The sequence below is a fragment of the Manis pentadactyla genome, chromosome 3 (assembly GCF_030020395.1).
Source record: "Manis pentadactyla isolate mManPen7 chromosome 3, mManPen7.hap1, whole genome shotgun sequence".
NCBI classification, from domain to species: Eukaryota; Metazoa; Chordata; class Mammalia; order Pholidota; family Manidae; genus Manis; species Manis pentadactyla.
Window position 1 is genome coordinate 56886632 of NC_080021.1, and position 10284 is coordinate 56896915.

Genomic DNA, 10284 nt, shown 5'->3' on the forward strand with positions numbered 1-10284 from the left:
TGAGCAAGATTATTGGGCCCTATAAATTCCGTGATAAACAGTAAACCAAGTCATCTCCCGGTTATCACAGTCCCGGGCCACCTGTACTCCGGGAAGAGGGCCACCCCGGGCGTCGCTGCAACCGCTGATACTATCCCTAGCGGCCCCGCCTTATAGCTCCGCGGCGCTCAGCGAGTGTGAGATGAAGCCAAAGCAGGGATTCCAAAGACAGCTTACTTTTAGGCTCAGTTAAACCATAGCCTTGATGCTAGTTTATAAAGAACCATTTTCAATTCTAAAGTTTCAATTATAAACTCCGAACTGCTGTCAGTTTCCCACAAACGGAGATGCCTAGGGCAGATTTTAGCTGACGCCGTCTTCGCCTTTACGATGAGCTTAGAGTGTCGCCTAGTGGTAGCATTTGATAACGTCACTTCAGAGGCGGAAACTACCAGGGCAGATGTCACCAATGCTATAAACTGAAAATCCCAACGTCCAATAACGGCTGCTGTTTCTCTGGTTTGTCAGACCAAAGAGATACACCCCAAGATATATTTTGAGTGATTATCTCATTTAAAAGAGAATACCACCTGAATCACGGTACTCATCCCACCGAGGGATCTCAGCCTAAATAGGAGTGTATTTCACTTACTGTAGAATATTTTGGTGACTTTTCCCCCTTTGATAAGCTAGGAACGTGAGTTGATCCTTGCCTTACCATTTTTAATATCTGAAATGCTAAAAAATAATTAACCATTTTTGAATTTTAATGGACTTTTCAATGTATTAATTTCTGTTATTTTTCACTCGGATGCCAGCCACACAACGTTGAATGGTGTCTGTTTCTAAAAGTTTTTTAGTAATTCTGTACCAGAACTATTCACTATCTTGTTCTTGTCATTTTCTAACATTCTCTTTATTCCTTTCCTAAAACTTCTTCTTTAGCTCCATTTTTTTTAACTTCAGCTAGTTTTCTAAAAGCGGCACATTTGATACGTTTTTGTCACCTTATTTTGAAAAATTAAAATTGTTATTTACTTATCTTCCTTTTAATGAGGAGTTTACTGTTCTGAGAGAAGTGGCTTTGTTCAAATAATTAAAAGATGGAAAGCTCCCACTTGACTAGATGGAAATGAGATGAGACATTTTTCCATACTGTCAAAACGTGCCATAGATGCTAGAAAACCTGGATTTTCTACCATTTATCTCATTCCTTCCTCAGTTGCAGTTTCCACAGTTAGTGCCCTTCTATGCCACGGTATTCTGTCTACAGCCACATTTTGCTGACTCGAAACTCTGACTCTCCCACAGGTCATCCTCTGCACTCAGCCCAGGAATAATAAACTGGCACTGAACACCTCCACTCTGATGTCCAAACCGAACTGATCCTCGTCCTCCCACCCAGGTCTGCTCCTCCTCCTGATATCCTTCATCTCATGGAAAATAGCACCACCATCTGCTGAACTATGCAAAACAGAAATTGGGAGCTATCTCAGACTCTTCTGTCCCTGTTGACCTTCCTCCACATCCAAACCCCAATGCCACATTCTCATCTCCTGACAGCTTCTCAGCGGGTCTCTCTGTGAGCACTCTACTCCTCTCCAAGCTATTCTCTATTTTTTTGTGATAGACTGAATTTTATAAAATGAAAGTGGATTGACACTTAAAAATCCTGCCTTGATACCCCAGAATATCCCCATGTTAGGATATTCTAGATCATCTGGCTCTCAAAGACCTCATCTCTCGCCACTGCTATTTTATACCCAATGTTCCAGCCATCCTAGACCCCAGTGTACCCTCTCACTCCTCCCTGCTTTAGCTACTGCCTATCACCTCCTCAGACTAGTTCCTTTAGTTTTCAACTCAGGCACAGACTGGCCAAGCCATCCAAGCAACGCTGGAACAATTACTATGTTGCACTGCATTTCTTTTTATGTGCCAGCCCTGTCGCAACTGGACTTCTTGAGGGCAGAAACTATTATTAGCCATTTTGAAAATTTAATGCCCTACAGAGTGGTTGCTATAGTTGTTGGAGAAATTGTGAACAAGATGATAAGGGAGTTGTGAAGTTGTGAAAAAGGTGATATCTTTTTATCTGTTTTTTGGTGTCATTGGTTAAGGTAATTTGTTTATAGTTCTTGCCCTCAAGAACCTCATAATCTAGTGTATTGCCATAATGCAGAAGGCAAATGATATATATATATTTTTTTATTTTTATTTTGGTATCATTAATCTACAATTACATGAAAGACATTATGTTTACTAGGCTCCCCCTCCACCAAGTCCCCCCCACATCCCCGTTCACAGTCACTGTCCATCAACATAGTAAGATGCTGTAAAATCACTATTTGTCATCGAGTTCACAGTCACTGTCCTTCAACATAGTAAGATGCTGTAAAATCACTACTTGTCTTCTCTGTGTTGCACAGCCCTCCCCGTGCCCCCCCAACACTATACATGCTAATCGTAAAGGCAAATGGTATTTTTAAAGCTCATGATTTTAGGATCCAGTCAATAAGTGTTAAATTTAATTACTTCAAACAGTACACAAACACTCCCTAATTTTAGACTTTGTCTTATCTATCAATATTTTTAGAAACTTGAAATTTTAGGAGTTATATTTCTACTCCTTAAACACAAGCCTGACCCAAGTCTCATTTATGTTATTTGCTGAATGCCTTTAAAACTATTAAAAAGCAAAACATTTGAAGAGGAGACAGGAGGAGCCCACAAGCGCACAATGATCCTAGGGCTGCGAGGAGCATGTGTGTCCCATGTACAACTTCCCTGGACTTTAAAATCTGCAGGCAGTGGACTTGAAGCACTGCAGCCACGTGCAGCCTTCGGCTAGAGCAGAGTGCTCTAGAGACTGCCGACAGAGCAATTCAGGAAAGAAACCAAAGTGAAAACAGCTCAAATCCCTATAACCTTTAGCTTCAAAATATGATCTTGAACTAAAAACTAAGCTACAGAAGAGTTAACTTTTCAAATAGGAACTGTGGGGAGTATCCTTTGCAAGTGTTTAAACTTACTGGCTTAATGTTTTTGGCTGAGATTTGCTTGCTTTCTCTGAAGAAAGGAAACAATATTTTTAAATAAATAATAGAATTTTAAAACCCTAACAATCTGACCCAGTTTGCCAGGAGCTCATTATGCAGTTTTAGGCTTATGTAATTTTGCATTGTCCTAATTAAAATGAACTTCTAGGAGAAATACCCATAGAGAAGATAGAGTCTAATTGTACCCTATGCAGTGCTCACCCTTTTTCTTAACCTGACTGTCTGCTGTCCTCTATAGTCAAGGAGAGGCAAGAGATGTTCCTTTCTTTGGTTCTACTGATATAAAACGATTTCCTTAAAGATTTTATGCCTGTGCCATCTTGGGAAGGAAGTGCTGGTCTCACCAGAGATGCCAGAAAAAGGTTAAGGAGATAAGTATTAGACTAAAGGACAACTGATTTCAAATTCTTTATCTTAATGTAGCAATTGTATGACTTTAGGAAGTTGCTTAATCTCTTTGAGCCACTTTCAGTTTTACTATTAATGGCTACTTATATTAGTTAATTAATACTTACTACATTAATACCCACAACATCATGTTTTACAAACTAAATGAAGTAGTAAGACCCTTTGTTTTCAGTTGACAGAGATAGCATATGACAGATGGTGATAATTGTTACTTAAAGTGCCTCTGTTGCTTTGAGAATTGATGAGAGCAAGAAGAAAGCATTTATTAAGCATTAATTTTGTACCAGGTACCGCACTAGCTTTACATACATCTTCCCATTTAACTCTCATAACAATCCAGTGAGATCAATGACAGTTTTCCTATTATATCATTAAAGGACTTCATTAAAAAATTTGTTAAGGTCACACAGCTAGACTGTGCACTACATAAGAGCAAGATCTGTACCTTGTTTAGATTTACAACATCTCCTATCAAGTTGTCTTTGGTAAATGAACACATGAACAAATGAATGAATCATGGAAAGTAAAAACTAAATATAAACCTTATTTCCTATGTAGTGCATACTTTGCATATGTCACATTAAAGGGAACAAGAGCCTTAGTGAAACGTTTAGAAATCATGTAGATTATTATTATGGATTCATAAAAGTTACAGAATGTTATGCACTATTTTATGCAGAATGTTTTGGTTTACGCAATATATTTTTGGTTTCTGGTGCTTAAAGAAATCTGTGTCTAATTATTGACTGGATACTATTGGAAATCTAAGGGGTCACACACAACAAAGAATACAGACATCTCAAAATTAGTTCAGGAAAGTAAACAAATAAGAATAAGAATCAACACAAGGAGACAGGTTAGAATATTCAAATGTATAATATTTAATATGTCCTGTTTTTAACAAAAAAATTATGAGACACAAAGAAACAAGAAAACATGGACCACACATAGGATAAAATGCAATAGAATAGAATAGAAACTGCCCCTAAAAAAGCCCAGATGTTTGACTTACTAGACAAAGACTTAAAACTGGTTGTTTTAAATATGTTCAAAGAGTTAAAAAACATTTTTAAAGTACTAAAGGAAAGCATGAGAATGACTGACTTCTCACCAAATAGGAAATATCAATAAAGAAAAGGAAATTCTAAAAAGGACATAAATAGAAATTTGGAAGTTGGAAAATACAATAAGTAAAATGAATAATTCATTAGAGACAGTCAACAGCAAATCTGAGCAAGCAGGGAAAGAATCAGTATGGTTGAAGATAGACTAGATATCTGAGGAACATAAAGAAAACATAAAGAAGAAATGAACAGATCCTAAAAGACTGTGTGATACCACCAAACATACTAACATATATATAATGGGACCTCAAAGGGAGAGGAGAGAAAGAGGTAGCAAGGATATTTGAAACAACAGTGGCCAAATACTTCCCAAATTTTATGAAAGACATGAATCAACACACCCAAGAAGCTCTGAATCCAAGTTGGAAAAGCTCGAAGAGATTCACACTCAGACACATTATAATAAAACTGTCAAAAGTCAAAGAATCTTGAAAGCAGCAAAAGAGAAGAGATTCATCATGTACAAAGGATCCTCAGTAACATTAACAGCTAATGTGTCATCAAAATCCATGGAGACCAGAAGGCAGTAGAATAGCATATTCCAAGTATAGGAAAAAAGGACAAAGATAAACTAAGAACTGTGAGTCCAGCGAAATTAATATTCTAGAAATGAAGAAATTAAAACATTCCCAGATTAGCCAAAAACTGGGGGAATCCACTGATAGTAGACCTTCCCTGTAAAACATGCTAAAAAAAAGTCATTCAAGCTGAAATGACACAAGGCAGTAATCTGAGTCAACACAGTTATGAAAACACCAGAGCAGGTAACTACACAGATAGGCATAAAGATAGTACTAATATATTGTTTGCGACTCTTTTTTCTAATTTTATTTAAAAAACAAGTGCATAGTGCAACAATTACAAATCTTTGTTGATGGGCACATATATATAAAGATGTACTTTCTACAGCATAAAGGGGGGATGGAACTACATAGGAGAAAATTTTCTGTATACTATTAAAGTTAAATTTGTATTAATCTGAACTAGTTTGCTATAAATAAAAGTATTATTTGTAATCTCCAAGGAGATCACTAAGAAAATAACTTAAAATTATATAGTAAAAGAAACTGCAAGGGAATTAAAATGACACACTAGGATATTATCATTTAACATTTATTAACTTCCTTAAAGAAGGAAGTAATGGATGAATTGAGGCAAAAACAGAAATAAGAACAAAAAACAAGCAGCAAAATGGCAGATACAGTAACTACATTAAGTATAATGATTAAACTCTCCAACTGAAAGGAAGATTGGTGAATGGATAAAAGAATCAATATCCAATTATATATGCTACCTGCAAAGACTCACTTCAGATTCAAGTACAGATATAGATTAATCATAAAAAGATGGAAAAGGATATTCCATGACAACTCTAATTAAAAGAGCTGGAGATACCAGGCAAAATAGATGTTATGACTTAAAGACTTTGAATTTGAAGAGATGGCAGAAAATCTAGAGGAAACCTAACGTTTAGTTGACTAGAGCTTAGGATAGAGTTCATGACTAGAAATATACATGATGACATGTTTTATTAAGCTTTAATCCTAGCTCAGAGGTCAGGGTATAATATTTTTAGCAAATATTGGTTGACTGAGTAAATTCATGAATGATCTCTAAGTCATTCCCACGATAGTGAGAATTGAAGCTATAATTTAAAAAGAGATCTAGTAAGAAAACAGAAGGAAGAGAGAACAAATCACTGAATCATGGAAAATGTGAGAAAGATTCACATTTGTGAGGTAGGAAAAAGGCTGCGTCAACCAAAGAGAAAGAAAAGCAAGAGTTGAGATTAAGAGAATACAGGGAAGTTATGGAGGGCAAGGAGTAGCATACTTTTAAAAGAGTATGGGACACACACATTTGGTATTAATACACAGTATGTGTAATTTGAATATAAGCATAGAATCTACACATTTATTTATAGATATATTTCATACAATCAAAATAATCAACCACATACAGATCACCCTTTCAGTGCTCCACAAAGAAGTCTGAATTAGAGTTTTGTCTGACTGTTGAGAGGGAACACTTAATCCTCCTGATATCACAAATAACAGTGTATATACAACCTTCAATAGCCTGTGAATACTAGAAAAGTTAGGGAGAATCATTCACAATCAGAGGCATTGCCTACTGGCTCAGCATTTGGCCATCTCTCTTCTTAATAATAACTTCACTGCTTTGACCTGCCTGTACTTCCTTAATATATACTAAGTCTTCTGAAAAATGGCTCAAATGTCCTGTATAAAATGCAATCAAACTTCTAGTAAGCCAAGAAACAAATAATGCTAAGTGAATTTGGCTATTTTAAGAAACACTTTTTCCAGGAGAAAGATTAATATGTCTTAAATTAAGAAGATGAGAGAAAGGAAGTGGACAGATGATATAGAAATCAACTAACATTTCATTGATTTGTTCCCCAGGGCTGTAATGTAATGGTACCAAGATATCCTCATTAGTTCTGACTCCTCTGGATTTTCTTTTTCTTTTTTCTTGCTTGGATTCTAACTTTGACACATTATCCAGTTTGTTTTAGTAAGACACATAGCACAGTGGTGTATAAACTATGCTACTCCAATTTCTACTAAATAAATCAGTGCTCAGACTATGTTTGCCAGGAATGAGAAAATGCTTCAGTTCCAATTTAATTATTCTTAGTTGTTGAGTGGACAGCTACTGTGTGAGGCAGTTTTTTGGTTTTAGGAGCCAACGCGCATTCCCCCTTCTTCAGGAGGAGCACTTTGATTATACTTTAACAACCCCCACCCCTTCTTGCTGCCCAGTTGATGAGTGTCCAGAGGTAACTACATGGGCCAAGCTGGGCCAGTCAGGTATTCTGGTTCTAGAATTTGACTCTTGAGCAGAATAATAGCTTGCTCAAAATGGTAGTAGCCCACTTTTCCCTGCAGCTGGCCACTCAGAGGAAGGAGTCCTTTAGCTCTGAGGCTGTCTGGTTTCTGATCTTCCTCATATTTGCACCTGACTATGAGAACTACTCAAATCACTTCCAATAAATCCGAGTTTGTCTCAAGTTATCCTGAATGTGTTTTTTACAACCAAGAGAAGAACCCAACAGATATATTGGAAATCATTTTATTTAAAAATAAAAAACACAACTGACTAGCTATTCGGCACTGCCCACATGGAGGTCCACCCCTGAAGTACAACTATAATGTAACAACACCAATTTTTAACAGACATCCCAGAATTTTTAACTTTCAAACAAAAACTGTTGCATCCTTGCTGGAAAAACCCATTTGATGTCTGATTAATACCCTTACTCCCTTTCAATCCATCTTCAAACAAAGGATGATTTAGTTATTTATTTTGCATCCTCTCCCACTTTTGGAGGATGACTTATTTTTATACCTTTTCTCTCATTTATTTTACTTCTTCTTATTTGTCAACAGAAGGCCAACATTATGATTTTTCTTTCAAAGTATTGTTGTTTCTTTTCAGAATAATATGTCAACTTGTGCAAAATTTCTCTGATTTTTAATACTTTGGAATTTTAATTCTTCAAATCATACATTTTCTGGACACTCACTGATAGTGAAGAATTGATCTCCTTGGCCAAGATAACCAATGAAAATTTAACATGAGTTACATATGTAATTTTAAATTTCCAGGTACCCACATTTAAAAAAGATCAAAAGAAACAGGTACAATAAATTGTAATAATATATCTTACTTGATGCAATACATCTAAAATAATATTTCAACATGAAATCAGTGTAAAAGTATGAATGAGATATTCTGCATTCTTTTTACACTAAGTCTTTGAAATCTAGTGTATATTTTATACTTAGAGCACCTTGCAAATTTCAATCAGAAATACTTGGTCTGTATGTAGAATCTATAAACTTTACAGTTGGAAAAGATTGATATACCCAAGTTGTTCTAAACATACTTGTTTTTTAGTAACTGAGCACTTGTTTTTAAATTTAATTAAAATTGAGATTAAAAACTCAGTTCCTCAGCTGCATTAGCACATTTCAAGTGCTCGTTTCCTGTGGCTGAAGAATACTGTTTGAACCTCACAGTGTGGCAGAACTAGCTAGGCACGCTGTGTTTAACCAGGAGGCCAGAGATGTTCAAACACCTCAGATCTCATTCATGAGGTTTTGACGTGTTAACGTTCCACAGTAACTTTTGTTACTGAAAGATAAAAGGATTTCTGCTTGAGGTATGCTGAGCTTTACTGAACTTTCGGTTCATAGTTTTCACCAGATTTGGAAATTCTTCAGCCATTATTTCTTCAAAGGATTTCTTCTGTCTTATTCCCTCCCCCAAAAGCCCCCCAAACCATCCACCCTGCCCACCACCACCATTGCAGGACTCCAATTACCTGGATGTTAGGCAGCTTAATATGGTCTCACAGCTTCTCTTGCTCCATTTTTAAAAATTTTGATCTTCTTTTCTCTCTTTATTTTATTTAAAATAATTTCAGTTGTTCTACTTCAAGTTCACTTTTCTCCTACAGTGTCTAGTCTGATGTTAATCCCATCCACTCTATTCTGTATTTTTCATCACAGATAATGTATTTTTCTTCTCTAGAATTTCAATTTGGGTCTTTTTTTTAATATCTGCCAGTTTTCTCTTCCTCATGATCATGCTTTTCTCTCCTTTTGTAAATGTATGGAGTATATTTACTATAGTATTTTTGGTGAACATATGGATCATATTTATAACAGCTATTTTAATTTCCTTGCCTTTTAACTCTATCATCTATATCATTTCTGAGTTGTTCCTACTTTTTGATATATTTCCTGGTTATGGGTTGTTTTTCCTGCTTCTTTGAATGCCTGAACATTTTTGATTGGATGCCAGACTGAATTTTATGATGTTGGGTACCAGGGTTTTATTTTAGTTGCATTGTTGTTGTTCTTTGTTAGTTTTTTATATCCCTTTAACATAAAAGGAATATAAAAGGATTTTGTTCTGGGGTGCAGTTACGTTACTTGGAATCAATTCATCTTTTTAAGCTTTGAGTCTAGGCACATTTTGACCTCACTACTGAGGCAATATCTTTCTGAAAACTCAATATGATGCCCTGGGAATCAGGAGGTCTTTCCACTGTGCCTAGTGGGAATACAAACTACGCCTAGCTCTCTGAGTCCTTGGGATGGATCTCCTTTCCAGTGGTTCTTCTTGGCCTCAGCAGTTCCCTCAGACATGTATGCAAATCGGTTCCCAGCCAAAGACGTGAAGGGACCCCTCTGCAGTTCTCCCGAAGCTCTCTCTCTCTGTCTCTCTCTGTGCAGCAGCCTCCTTTCCAGGACCCTGCCCTCCAGACTTCCTCCACTCAGGAAGGCTAGCAGAGTCTGCTGGGGCTCCTTTCCCTGGGAAGGCCGTGAGCTCGTGAACCGGCATCGCTCACTCGCTCCCTCCAGCGGCCCTGGGCTCCCTTCCCTGTGAAGGCCGAACCAGCATTGCTTACTCCCTTCATTTTCCTCTCAGGGACCAGGTTAGTTTCACACATTTTATCCAGTTTTAACAGTTGTCTCATATGTTTTCCAGTTTTCTAGTTGTTTGAGGGTAGCAGGTAAATCCAGTTCCTGTTATTCTATCATGGCCCCAAATATGTAAAAACTTAATAGGCATTCATTTGATAAATATTTACTGAATGCCCATGGCATATGAGAAACTGCAGAATTCTGGGAATACATTATTGAACTGAAAAAGGTGCCGTCCATGCCCTCATGGTTACCACA